Consider the following 15,690-nt stretch of genomic DNA (forward strand, 5'->3'; position numbering starts at 1 on the left):
CCAACACGGCCCATCTTCACCAGCACAAACCCAAGACCCTCGCGAGGGGCCAAGCCTCGCGAAGTGGACGACACGGGGCTTCCTCAGGCATGGCCTCGTCAGGCTGGCTCACGAGGAGGCGGAGACATCAAGGCGGGTACCTCGCGAGGTGCCCGTGACGCAAGCCATGACGACTCAGGGCGCCAGGCGGGTTCTAGCCCGCGTAGCGTCCTCCTTTCCTCTTTGGTGCAAAGGGGGCAAGCGCAGTCGCGGAGTACCGAGGTATCAGGCAAAGGTTGCTGTTTCGGTGCAACGATACCAAGACCAGGAGGACTACGATACGGAGGTCACCATGGAGCCCAAGACGGCGTCATCACCAGAGCTTTGCGCAGGCGAAGACTACTTTTGTCAGGATAGTTGATACTTGTTGTCCCCCTTCAAATTAGCCCGCCATTGTTGGCTCCCTTCCCGCTCAATATTTGGGGAGAGGACCAGGGCCACTATAAATAGGACCAGCCGCCCATGTAGCAAGGGGTTCGGCTCAGTCTCCTCCAAGGGCTCGACAAGTAGAGAGGTGGTAAAGAGAGAGAGAGAGAGAGAGAGAGAGAGAGAGAGAGAAAGAGATAGAGAAAGGTGGCTGAACTCCTCCCAGCAGTTCATCGCCCCAGCCAAGAACAGACCCTCGCGAGGCTGTTCTTCCTTGTACTGTCCATTATCATCAGCCCAAGAGGCAATCCACCACACCACACACTGGAGTAGGGTATTACACCACAACGGTGGCCCGAACTAGTATAAACCCTGTGTCCCTTGTGTTGTTCTTTTAGTAGCTTTGATCCTAGTATGGCGGAGGGGCGCAGGGAGGTAGGAGGCAAAATCTCCGCGCGCACCCCAGTGTTTGAACCTCAAGGGTCTGCCGGAACCCCAAATTCGACAATTGACTATGTGCTTTCCATATATTGTTCTTTGCTTATTTACTTTTCCGTTGCTATTGCTATCATCACTACAAAATACCAAAAACATTCCTTTTACTACTGTTACCTTTTGTTACCGTTACCAGTACTATCATATTACTTTGCTACTAAATACCTTGCTGCAGATACTAAGTTTCCAGGTGTGGTTGAATTGACAACTCAACTGCTAATACTTGAGAATATTCTTTGGCTCCCCTTGTGTCAAATCAATAAATTTGGGTTGAATACTTTACCCTCGAAAACTGTTGCGATGCCCTATACTTGTGGGTTATCAAGACTATTTTCTAGCGCCGTTGCCGGGGAGCATAGCTCTATTCTTTGAGTCACTTGGGATATATATATCTTCTTATCATTATGAAGAACTTGAGAGATCCAAAAACTAAGATCTATCCCTCAACTACGAGGGGGGGGGGTAAGGAACTGCCATCTAGCTCTGCACTTGATTCACCTTCTGTTTTGAGTAAGCTTGCGACACCAACACCTGCTTCTGCTATTCGTTCTGATATGTCGCATGTTATTGATGATGCCACTTCTGCTATGCATGATACTTATGATGAAACTACCTCTATGCCTGATACTACTGTGCCACTTAGTGATTTTCTTGATGAACAACTTGCTAGGGCTAGAGAAATTGAAAATATTGAATCTGATGATACTGATGGAAGTGATGATGAAGAATCAGTTGTTATTCCTAAGGGTTATGTTTTTGATCAAGAAGCTTCTTTAGCCATTTTAGCTTGCAAAAATAGAAATGAACTCAAAAGTTTATTAGCTAAATGGAGTAAGCAATCTCTAAATGCTAGAATGAAACCTGACCCTGCTTTCGCTACTTCACCTATCTTTGTTACTGATAAGGATTATGAATTCTCTATTGATCCTAATATAATTACTTTGGTTGAATCTGATCCTTTTCATGGTTATGAATCTGAAACTGTTGTGGCACATCTTACTAAATTGAATGATATAGCCACCCTGTTCACTAAAGATGAGAGAACTCGTTACTTTTACATCCTGAAAATATTTCCGTTCTCATTAAAGGGTGATGCTAAGATATGGTTTAATTATGTTGATCCTGGTTGTGTGTGTAGTCCCCAGGATATGATTTACTACTTCTCTGCTAAATATTTCCCTGCTCATAAGAAACAAGCTGCTTTAAGGGATATATATAATTTTGTGCAAATTGAAGAAGAGAGTCTCCCACAAGCTTGGGGGAGGCTTCTCCAATTACTTAATGCTTTGCCTGATCATCCTCTTAAGAAAAATGAAATACTTGATATCTTTTATAATGGACTAACCGATGCCTCCAGAGATTACCTGGATAGTTGTGCTGGTTCTGTTTTCAGGGAAAGAACACCGGATGAAGCTGAAATTCTATTGAATAATATTTTGGCAAATGAAAATAATTGGACACCTCCGGAACCAATTCCTGAGCCTATTCCTAGAACAACTCCGAAGAAGAGGGGTATTGTATTTCTTAGTCCTGAAGATATGCAAGAGGCAAAGAAATCTATAAAAGAAAAATGTATTAAAGTTGAAGATGTTAAGAATTTACCTCCTATTGAAGAAATGCATGGTCTTAATTTACCGCCTGTAGAAGAAACATATAATCTTAATCCATTACCTATTGAAGAAACTTATGGTCTTGATAACCCGACACAGGTAGTAAAGTTAAATTCTCTCTACAGATGTGATAAAGCTGAAATCCCATTTACTAAATTTGCTAGCCCATGCTTAGATGAGTTTGATAAATTTATGTCTAAGCAAGAAGACTTTAATGCTTATTTTGGTAGACAATTGAAATACAATTCAAATATGCTTGATCACTTGGGTGATTATATGGCTAATGTTAAAGGTGAACTTAAACTTATTAGTAAACATGCTTCTATGGTTACCACTCAAGTAGAACAAGTACTTAAAGCTCAAAATGATTTGCTCAATGAATTGAATAGTAAAGATAATGATAATGCTGTTAGAGTGGCTACTAGGACTGGTAGAATGGCTCAGGAACCTTTGTATCCTAAAGGCCACCCGTAGAGAATTGAGCAAGATATATAGATGTACCTAGTTCTTCTAAAAAGAAGAAAAAGAAAAATGATAGGACTTTGCATGCTTCTAGTGAACCTATTACCGGAACACCTGAGAATCCAAATGATATTTCTATTTCTGATGCTGAAACTCAATCTGGTAATGAACCTGAAACTAGTGGTAATGTTAATGATAATGTTCATAATGATGCTCAACCTAGTAATGATAATGATATAGAAATTGGATGTAGCGACCAGACCTCAAACGGTCTGATCTCTGTGCTTCAGTGTCATCCCTGGATCAGTAATGCTGACACACACAGTACTTGAAGGATTTATAACAGAGTAGCAATCACAGACTTATTACAATGAGTGTCTCAAAAGAGAACTTATTACAAGTAATATGGCTTAAGGCCATCTAATAACGATAACAGCGGAAGGCTTGGAAGATAAGTGAGTCCATCAACTCCAATGACATCACTGAGTATAGAACCCCGACCTAAAGCTCCTCGTCGTCTGAAAAGTCTGCAACATGAATGTTGCAGCCCAAAAATGGGTCAGCACATGGAATATGCTGGCAAAGTAACACATAGAGAGTAATGAACAGAAATAGGCTATACTACATGCATATATGGCTGGTGGAAAGCTCTATGGTTACATTTTTGCGTAAAGCCAATTTTTCCCTACTGCAAAGGAATAAATTTTATTTAACTATTATGGTAGTTGTTAAACATTGAGAGCGTAGACACCCTCTCAATCCCAATTAAACATCATCATTAAAACCCAACAAAATTAATTAAAGTCACATGATGGTTTTCACATGATAATCCAAGTACTAGATACTCAAAACATCCATAACCGGGGACACGACTAATCATGATTAGTTTATACACTCTGCAGAGGTTTGCGCACTTTTCCCCACAAGACTCGATCTCCTCCGTTGGAATTCTCGCACTACATGGTGTTTGAGAAACGGATGACCGAGACATAGTCTTTCAGAAGCGCTAGCACCTTACGATCGGGTAGACCGTTACACCTACTTTCCCCTACATCTGCTAGTCTACCACTGTAAGAGTTCGCACCTTAATCAACTATGCTAGAGCCCATAGTAGCTTGTGGCTGCACATGGAAGCTTCTAGCATGAATAATCTCATGATCCCTTTGAGCCTGGGTGGCGGTCCATAAAGAAAAACAGACAATCGCTGGAATACCCGGGTGCCTCAATCCACCCAGATGTGTGTTGAAGTTGCCACCTTAAATAAACCGTTAATTAACAATCTCACGTCTGTCATGGATACACTCACCCAATCCACGTCTACTAGCATAGCATGGCAATATAAGCAAACATAGAAGTAACTCCCAAGGGTTTGATAATAAAACAGGTAATAGGTACTACCTCATCTACTTCCCAAAACCCATAATTTAATTAGATCCTAATCATGCAATGTTTGAGGATTGATCTAATGCAATAAAACTGGGTAGTAAGAGGTATGATCAAATTGTTACTTGCCTTGTTCATGATCCGTGAAACCTAGAGATTCGAAGTAGCAAGCGGCGCACTCCGTGTACTCTAACGCAAACAAACAAACAAGCATACAATAAGTACTCATCTAATGCACAGGTAAAACTCAAATAAGAGATCTAACCAGAAAGTTCAACTTAAGAACTCCGATTTGCAAAAACAAACAAATCAAACGAAGCGACAAAAGGCAAACGGCGAAAGAAACAAGCTTCGATTACTAATCTGGACCTAAGTCAAATTTTACAGAAGCAAAACTTGTATGAGTTGGTTAAATGTAAAGAGGGTTTCGAGACGGAACTCTAGGCGCTTGAATCGCCTAATTCCGATAAACGAGCGAAAAGTTAAACTAAAACGAAAATTGTATCACAAATCGCGATCAGAAATAATCGCGAAAAATCCAAGAAAAAGAAAAACGACGAACAGGCTGAACGAGCGTTCCCTGTCTGTGGCTAAACGACAAAAACCGTTCGTAAAAACGAACGTAAAAGCGGTCGTTCGCTAAATAACTAAACTGAAGAAAATAAACCGAACTGGATCTAGAAAAAAAGGATCTAGGGTTGACGAAATAAAACCGATCGGTTTTAAAAAAACCGGCGGCTACCTCGAACTCCGGTGGGATCCGGTGAGTCGGCGGCGGCGGGAGGTCTGGTGGGGCGGCGGCGAGCTCCGGCGAGGCGGCGCGGGCGGCGGCGGCGGGCTCCGGCGCGGGTGGCAGCTAGGGTTAGGGTTTTGGGCGGGGCGGCGGCTTATAAAGGCCTGGCCCGAGAAGTCCTGGCCGAGTACGGCCCCAAGTCGGTCGACCCTTTTTTTAAATAATTTGACTTGCAGGAAAAGAAAGAAAAGAAATACTAAACGGACTCCAAAAATCGTGAAATAAATTTTCCCCGACTTCTAAAATCAAGCCGGAAAAAGTGAACATTTATTTGGGGCCTAAATGCAATTTTGGAAAACACGCATTTTCCTAAATTCAAACAAAACAGCGAAAACTCCAAAATAAAAACCTTATTTAATTTTAATATTAAATCTATGATATTTCTTTATTTTGAGGAAATCATTTTATCCTCTCTCTTTCATTTTTAATAAAAGAAATAATTTGGAGAAAAATAATTAAAATCAAATGATCCTCGTTTCATAATTTGAGAAAATCTCAAATATGAAAATAACGAAATCTCCAACTCTCTCCGCAGGTCCTTGAGTTGCGTAGTATTTCTAGGATCAAACCAAAAAGCAAATAGAATATGATATGCAATGATGATCTAATGTATAACATTCCAAATTGAAAATTTGGGATGTTACATTGAACCTGATGTTGATCTTGATAACCCACAATCAAAGAATCAACGTTATGATAAAAAAGACTTTGTTGCTAGGAAATATGGTAAAGAAAGAGTGCCTTGGGTTCAGAAACCCATGCCTTTTCCTCCTAAACCATCCAAGAAAAAGGATGATGAGGATTTTGAGCGCTTTGCTGAAATGATTAGACCTATCTTTTTGCGTATGCGATTAACTGATATGCTCAAAACAAATCCTTATGCTAAGTACATGAAAGATATTATTAAAAATAAGAGAAAGATACCAGAAGCTGAAATTTCCACCATGCTTGCTAATTATACTTTTAAAGGTGGAATACCAAAGAAACTTGCAGATCCAGGAGTACCCACTATCACTGTTCAAGATATCTTCCGATATTCCGATAAATCGGCCGATTTATCGCTTACCTGTGTCTGACCGATAAGATATATTGGCCGATAAATCAACCCATATGACGATAAATCGGTCGATATGCCGATAAACTGGCCGATTTACCCCTTATCATGGGTCAACCAATAAGTTCCCGATAAGCGATATCCCCAACATTGCCCACTATACCATGCTCCATTAAAAGAAACTGTGTTAAAACTGCTTTATGTGATCTTGGAGCCGGTGTTAGTGTTATGCCTCTCTCTGTATATCGTAGACTTTATTTGAATAAGTTGACACCTACTGAAATATCTTTGCAAATGGCTGATAAATCAACTTCTATACCTGTCGGTATTTGTGAGGATGTTCCTGTTGTAGTTGCAAACGTTGCTATTTTAATGGACTTTGTTATTCTTGATATTCCTGAGGACGTTAGTATGTCTATTATTCTTGGAAGACCCTTTTTGAATACTGCAGGGGCTGTTATTGATTGCACTAAAGGCAATGTCACTTTTCATGTTAATGGTAATGAGCATATGGTACACTTTCCGAGGAAACAACCTCAAGTTTATAGTATCAACTCTATTGGAAAATTTTCATCAATTATATTTGGAGGATTCGAATTTCCTCTTCCTACTGTCAAGAAGAAATATGATATGCTTATTATTGGGGATGTGCATATCCCCGTTGAGGTGACATAGTGTTATTCGAAATTTCTCCGGTTCCATGTTATTCGGAATGAGTTCATTAACAAGACTTGATCAACCTTGTTAGTGGATTCCTTTTGATGATCATGAGATGGATGAAACTAGAAGGCACAACCTTTTGTACCCTACTTTTACTTTATGTTATTTTATATTAAATAAAATAAAAATAAATATTTTTCTGTCTGCAATTTGATTATCCGTGCAATATAAAAATACCTCGAAAATAAAAGTTCTCCAAATGCCCTGAAATTTCAATATGATTTTTTCCAGAATATTTGAGAATATTTGGCACTGAGAACACAGCAGGGGGGTCAACCACCTGCCCATGATGGTGGAGGGCGCGCCCTACCCCCTGGGCGCGCCCCCTGCCTCGTGGGCCCATGGTGGCCCTCCTCCACTTATCCTTTCACCCATACACTCCTTCTTCCTCCCCCCGAACACGAATATCCAGCTCAAGCACGAGTTCTAGCTCACTTTGCTGCCATTTTCAATCTCCTTGCTCAAAGCACCTCTCACAAAATTGCTTGGGGAGATTGTTCCTTGGTATGTGACTCCTCCATTGGTCCAATTAGTTTTTGTTCTAGTGCTTTATTCATTGCAAATTTTTGCTGCTTAGGTGACCCTGTTCTTGAGCTTGCATGTCAAATTTATATGGTTCCAAGTAGTTTTGATGCATGATATAAGCCCTAGGCACTTGTAGGAGTAGTTGCTATCAATATTATTGAGTTTGGTTTACCTTTATTTTGAAGTTACTAAAAATTTCAGAATTTTTCAGAAAATGATGAGGAGACTTTTGAGGGGCTCATCGAGCCAAAGCTCGAAGGAAAAGGCACTGAAGCCTAAGTATAATCTACCATGCACCACGGAGGTTTGGGCGTGTGAATGGCCTTCCAAGGATTTCTTGAGAGCAGCCGGGATTTATGAAGATTTTCATGAATTGGCTAAGAATGCAGGCCTCACCGCTTTCCTCCACGACCAATGCGATCAGTATCTCTTACTCACAAATATCTTTGTGCAGAACTTTCATTTCCATTCTAGGAGCTCACCGCCTACGGTGGAGTTTTATTTATATGATGAGCATAAGGAGATGTCTCTTTATGATTTTTGTCGGGTTTGTTTAGTCCCTTTTGAGGGCAAGACAGAAGAACCACATCGCGATGATGTGGAGGGGTTTATTGATACTATCATTGTAGGGGAAACAAGGAAGGTTTCCGATGCACGAATCACTAGCATACATTTTCCTGTTTTACGTTATTTTGCATTATTTGCTAGTCGTTTCTTAATTGGTCGTGGAAAGTGTGGAAACCTTAGTATCCCTGGTATTATTATTTTTCTCCACGGTTTATATGGTGATAACTCTGTTAGTATGGGCGGCATTATTGCCAAACGGTTAAGTCTAAACCGTACGAAGGGCCCCATCTTTGGAGGCATCTATGCTTCACGCCTAGCTGCACATTTTAACATACCTGTTAGGGATTATGAGAAGGAAGAAAAAGTGTTGCCTCGTGTTTATATAGATTATAAAAGTATGGTGGCACATGATTTTATTGTTAAGAATAGGGAAGGAGAGCTTAAATATCAATTGTTCTTTAACAAACATCATCCTGAGACTATTACCCTGCCTGCTCCTTCTTTGTTTGATTTATCTTCAGGCACGTACCTTGTTTCGTTGAAGGCTATTCACGCCTACCGGAACCCTGCACCAGCCGTGGAGCCAGAGCCGGAACCACAAGTTGATCCTTCACGACAGTCTAATTACCAGTGGGATCCGGAGATGATTGTCAGCCAGTGGCAATCAGAGTCTTCCTCTTCTTCTTCTCAGTACAACCCCAACTACTATTATGGATATCCGCCAGGCCAGCCGTGGCCATAGACCAACTTAGGCCAAAAGCCTAAGCTTGGGGGAGTACGTATTTCCCACCGACATTACATTTATGTCCACACACTCATTGCTAGATGTCGGTGCTCATACTTTTTCATTGTATCATCCATGGTAGTTTATTTCCCTTTTTTATGCTTTCTTCTTGTGTGTTTAATAAACCTTAATAAAAAACCAAAAAATTAGTTGTAGCTTTTAGTTAGTTTACTTTCCATGCTTGTTGTAGTAATTAAAAATAAAACCCAAAAATATTTCTTGTTCTTCTTTTTCTTGTTGCGGGCTTTCCCGTGTAAATGGTTTTATTTCTTTTCTTTTCTTTGGGGTCGATAGGAGAAGACCATAATTAAATTGTTGAAGTGGCTCTTATATGCATTATTGTTGATCTGACAAAAGAGCCCATATTGCCTTGTCTTCTCCTGTTTATTGAATGCCTGCAGATTCCAGCTTAGTCCAATGCACGCGCACTATTATTATTATTCACATCGTTCGGTCGTGCAAGTGAAAGGCAATTATGACGATATATGATGGACTGACTGAGATGAGAAAAGCTGGTATGAACTCGACCTCTTTTGTTTTTGTAAATATGATTAGTTCATCATTCTTGATTCAGCCTGTTATGGATAAACATGTTTGCAATGACAATTAGAGATCATAGTTTCTTGTGTCATGCTTGATTAGCTATGAGTTATAATGGTTTACCTTGCATGCCAACATGCTATTGAGATAGTTATGATGTGGTATGATAGGGTGGTATCCTCCTATGAATGATTTAAGTGACTTGACTTGGCGCATGTTCACGCATGTAGTTGAAACAAAATCAACATAGCCTTCATGATATTTATGTTCATGGTGGATTATATCCTACTCATGCTTGCATTCGGTGTTGATTAATTTTAATGCATGTTCATGACTATTGTCGCTCTCTAGCTGGTCGCTTCCCAGTCTTTGGCTAGCCTTCACCTGTACTAAGCGGGAATACTGCTTGTGCATCCAATCCCTTAAACCCCAAAGCTATTCCACATGAGTCCACTATACCTACCTATATACGGTATCTACCTGCCGTTCCAAGTAAATTTGTATGTGCCAAACTCTAAACCTTCAAATAAATATCTTGTTTTGTATGCCCTAATAGCTCATGTATCAACTAGGGATGTCTGTATCTTCCATGTTAGGCGGGTTATTCTCAAGAGGAGTGGACTCCGCTCCTCACTCACGACATAAATGGCTGGTCACCGGGATGCCCAGTCCCATGCTTTATGCAAACTAAATCAAAATAATTGCAAACAAAACTCCCCCTGGGACTCTTGTTAGTTGGAGGCACTCGTTGTTTCGAGCAAGCCATGGATTGATGCTTGTTGGTGGAAGGGGAGTATAAACTTTACCATTCTATTGGGGAACCGCCTATAATGTGTGTAAGATATCGCCATCTCTTGGTTGTTATGTTGACAATGAAAGTATACCGCCCAAAATATTATTCACCTCTGTTTCAAAAGCGAGCTCTGGCACCTCTACAAATCCCTGGTTCCCTCTGCGAAGGGCCTATCTATTTACTTTTATGCTGAGTCATCATCCTCTTATTAAAAAACACCAGTTAGAGAGCACCGCTGTCATTTGCATTCATTACTGTTAGTTTACATTGAGTATGACTTGACTGGATCTCTTTTACCATGAATTAAAATGTCTAGTCAGTCCTTGGTCTTTAAAGGTGCTCTGCATTTATGTTTTGTGGTCTCAGAAAGGACTAGCGAGATACCACCTTGTTATATCATATTATGATTGTTTTGAGAAAGTGTTGTCATCCGAGATTTATTATTATGGGTCGCTAGTTGATTATGCTATTGATATGAGTAAACTTGAGACCTATGCATTATTGCAAATGTGGTTAGTTATAATCTTTGCTGAAAACTTGAATGCTGGCTTTACATATTTACAACAACAAGAGCAAACAGAATTTGTAAAAGTTTTTCTTTATCACTTTCAGTTTATCAACTGAATTGCTTGAGGACAACCAAAGGTTTAAGCTTGGGGGAGTTGATACGTCTCCGACGTATCTACTTTTCCAAACACGTTTGCCCTTGTTTTGGACTCTAACTTGCATGATTTGAATGGAACTAACCCGGACTGACGTTGTTTTCAGCAGAATTACCATGGTGTTATTTATGTGCAGGAACAAACGTTCTCGGAATGACCTGAAACTTCACGTAGCAACTTTTCAAAAAATATGAAAAATACCTGCAAAAGATGAAGGCCAGGGGCCCACCACCTCTCCATGAGGGTGGGGGCGCGCCCCCCTACCTCATGGGCCCCCTGTTGCCTCTCCGACTCCAACTCCAACTCCATATATTGTGTTTCGGGGAGAAAAAAATCAGAGAGAAGAAATCATCGCGTTTTACGATACGGAGCCGCCGCCAAGCCCTAAAACCTCTCGGGAGGGCTGATCTGGAGTCCGTTCGGAGCTCCGGAGAGGGGAATCCGTCGCCATCGCCATCATCAACCATCCTCCATCACCAATTTCATGATGCTCATCGCCGTGCGTGAGTAATTCCATCATAGGCTTGCTGGACGATGATGGGTTGGATGGGATCTATCATGTAATCGAGTTAGTTTTGTTAGGGTTTGAACCCTAGTGTCCACCATGTTCTGAGATTGATGTTGCTATGACTTTGCTATGCTTAATGCTTGTCACTAGGGCCCGAGTGCCATGATTTCAGATCTGAACCTATTATGTTTTCATCAATATATGAGTGGTCTTGATCCTATCTTGCAAGTCTATAGTCACCTATTATGTGTTATGATCCGTTAACCCCGAAGTGACAATAATCGGGATACTTACCGGTGATGACCGTAGTTTGAGGAGTTCATGTATTCATTATGTGTTAATGCTTTGTTCCGGTTCTCTATTAAAAGGAGGCCTTAATATCCCTTAGTTTCCGTAAGGACCCCGCTGCCACGGGAGGGTAGGACAAAAGATGTCATGCAAGTTCTTTTCCATAAGCATGTATGACTATATTCGGAATACATGCCTACATTACATTGATGAACTGGAGCTAGTTCTGTGTCACCCTAGGTTATGACTGTTACATGATGAACCGCATCCGGCATAATTCTCCATCACCGATCCATTTCCTATGAGCTTTCCATATTTGTTCTTCGCTTATTTACTTTTCCGTTGCTATTGATATCATCACTACAAAATACCAAAAACATTGCTTTTACTATCGTTACCTTTTGTTGCCGTTACCACTACTATCATATTACTTTGCTACTAAATACCTTGCTGCAGATACTAAGTTTCCAGGTGTGGTTGAATTGACAACTCAGCTGCTAATACTTGAGAATATTCTTTGGCTCCCCTTGTGTCGAATCAATAAATTTGGGTTGAATACTTTACCCTCGAAAACTGTTGCGATCCCCTATACTTGTGGGTTATCATATATATGTAAATTCTATGGAAATGTATCATAGCAAACGTGAATACATAACTCTATGGTTGATGTATCTATTGATATTGATGTGTCTATTAATATTAAGTTCTTTTTTTCATCGGTTTCTTATTTTTCCTGACAGTTATACCAGACTACGATATATCACCTCCCTACTTTGCCAAAAAAAATTTACACACTACTTTGTCAAACCTGACACCCACATAACCCTTGCTCACAGTCCAACTATGAACACATCACTTAAGTATCCCACTAAGAATATTTTTTCGCATTGTTAAACGTGCATCGCACGTGCATTGTTAAATATCACATGATGCGGGTTGTGCAAAAAACAGTTGTAGAAAAATATATTTTCAAAAAACAAAACATTAAAGAATATTATACAAAAAATCCTATTACACCTCAAAAAACAAAACATTATTACCCCTAAAAAAGACTCTTTGCAAGAAAAGCATCTGATCGAAAAATGATCTTTTTCAGAAATATGTTCACATTTCATAAAAATGTTAACTATTCTTAAAAAAATTCCAATTCTTATGTAAACATTACCTTCTATTTTAAAAAGAAAATTTTAGCATTTAACATTATCATTGAAGTTTATTATAATTGGATACAAAACGGTGCATAATGGCACTAGAGGCAGGTTCTGCACTTTTTCGCCCAGTGCAACGCACGGGCATGTGTACTAGTACAGATAAATGGTCAAGGAAGGTGTTGAATTCGTCTTTGCCATTCATGTACTGAATCCATGTTGGGAGGATACGTACATGACACCTAACGGCAACCGCTGCCTCTGATACTAACTTGGCTGACTCTGTAGCATCACGTGGCCTTTTTAAACCCGCCTCAAAACGGATCTCCATTCTTCCTCCTCTATATTTAGTTAACCTATCGAGCATTATCCCTGATGTTTGTTTCCTCTTGCGCCTAGGTTCTAGTCCAACAATGGACATAGGAAGTGTTAGTGTACATCAAACTGTGAGACTACATATAAAGAAGCATGCAACTGTAACTTGACTCCAGCAACTACCTTCTTCTTGTTGAAGCTCACAAAGTTCATCTGATCTTGCCAACTCATCTTGTGTCAAGAGTGCTTCGGAAGTAGTGTCAGGTGGCAAGGGAGCTTGGGAATGTGCTGCTAGCTGAGTTGACCAACGAGTAAATCGTGCAGCTGGTGGTACGGTGGAAGGTGTTGCAACAACTAGGGTTGTCTCTGCTTGTTTGGTGGCAGCTATTTGTTTCTGTTTGGCTTGTTCTGCACCTCGTGTAGCACGGGATACCCTATTTGTACAATTTTCCGTTGGACTTTGACCTTCTATTGCACCATCAGTACCAGCAGAATCTGCAGGATTCTTCCGCTTCTCTTTCCTTGTCAATCTGTGTTGCTTCCTGTTTCTCTGTGCCATGTTAAGTCAAGCCGACAAGAAAAACGAATAACAATTTAGTTCTTCAGAACAAATTGATGCGCGATACAGACGAATTGAACTTTGATGTTAGACAACCACATGATAGGAGGATGTAATATGTATGGAAAACAGGACGACATGAGATAACCAGAACTGTGATGTGTAAACTAAGCAGAAGACATTTCACTAAATTAGAAGCAATGCAACGGAAGGTAGACACCATATGAAATATGCTACAAATATCGCTCTGCCAAGTTAACAGTGTCTCATCATAAATGGCATTTAAACAAATGTGAAGCAGTACAAGAAATAAATCATATGCAAGATGCAAACAACATCACACTACCAAGTTAAAGGTCTCTCGTCATTAGTACCATTGCATATTCACAGCATTGCATATTCACAGCTTATGATGTGTAAACTAAGGAGAAGGCATTTCAACAAATTAGAAGCAATGAAAGCTAGACACCATATGAAAGATGCAACGAATATCACGCTACCAAGTTAAAAATGTCTCGTCATAAGTGCCATTTCAACAAATTAGAAGTAGTACAAGCTAAAAAACAATGCGAGATGTAACCTATATCACACTCCCAAGTCAAACGTGTCTTATGATAAGTGATTGTTGTAGGTTACACAACAGTAGTACATTGATGTAAGAACATGGTGTGATAGACAGATATTGTATGTTCTATAAACAGGAACACGTGTCCTATTCACAAGTATAATGTGTAAGGTAAGCAGATGGAATTCAACAAAATTAGAAGCAATACAAGCTAGACATCATACATAACATGCAACCACATATAACAGTGCCAAGTTAGAGGGAGCATCTTTGATGGTGCACTAGGGGAGACGTGTTCATCATCAACACAGCTATGTTGACTGTCTATGCATGTGTTGTCTTGGAAATCATCTTGGGGGGATGGAGGAGTAGAATCTGTAGAGGCCCTCAGCTTGGAAGGAGCACCTTTATCTGCTGCCTTGCTAACTTCCGTCCGCTTTATTGATTTTGAATTGTCAAGGAAAACTGACAAGAAAAAGCAATAAAATTCACTCTTCAAAACTCATTCGTGCATGATACTGACAATCACTACTTTTATGTAAGGCAAACACATGATACCAGGATGGAATAATACGAAAAACAGGACGGCATGGCATATTCACAACTATTTGTGTAAACTAAGCAGAAACCATTTCAACAAATAAGAAGCAATGCAAGCTAGACACCACATGAAAGATGCAACCAATATGACTCTGTCAAGTTAAAAGTGTCCCATCATCAATGGCATTTCAACAAATTAGAAGCAACACATGCTATAAATCATATGAAAGATGCAACTAATATCACACTGCATATACTAAAGGTGTCTCGTCATATTGATTGATGCGGGATACAAAAAAACAATAGTTTTATGTAAGGACATGCTTAATAGACAGATGTACTGTGTACTAAAAATAGGAAGGCATGTCACATTAACAGGTATAATGTATAAACTCAGCAGAATAGCACATGCAATTTAACCAGATTGGAAGAAGTACAATCTAGACACCATATGCAACATGCAACCACATATCACGCTGCCAAGTTAGAGCAAGCACCTACGGTGCTAGTGTAGGGGAAATGCGGTAATCAACTATAGAGCTGCGCTCACTATCTTCATCTAGCCTTGCTGTTTCTTGAGAATCATATGGGGAGGCTGACGCTGCAATCTTTAAATGAGGATCTTTTCTCATAGTAATCCACTGGCCTGATTGCCTCATCATAAGTGATTGATGAGGGGTACACAAGAACATTATTTTGATGTAAGAACATGGTTAATAGACAGATGTACTAGTATGTACCAGAAACAGGAAGGCATGTCATATTCAAAGGTATAGTGTGTAAGCTAAGCAGATGCAATTTAACTAAATTGGAAGCAATACAAGCTAGACATCCGGCTGGAGTGGTGAGCATGATCATCTAGGACCTGAGAGCCTGGTGGGAGGTGGGCTACTTCGCCACCATGGTGGCTTTTTAGTTGGCTTCCAGGTGATGCCTGTTTGTGTTGGGCTTGTCACTGGCTCGACCAGTGCCCT

Source organism: Triticum dicoccoides, chromosome 2A, assembly GCF_002162155.2.
Source record: "Triticum dicoccoides isolate Atlit2015 ecotype Zavitan chromosome 2A, WEW_v2.0, whole genome shotgun sequence".
Taxonomy (NCBI): Eukaryota; Viridiplantae; Streptophyta; class Magnoliopsida; order Poales; family Poaceae; genus Triticum; species Triticum dicoccoides.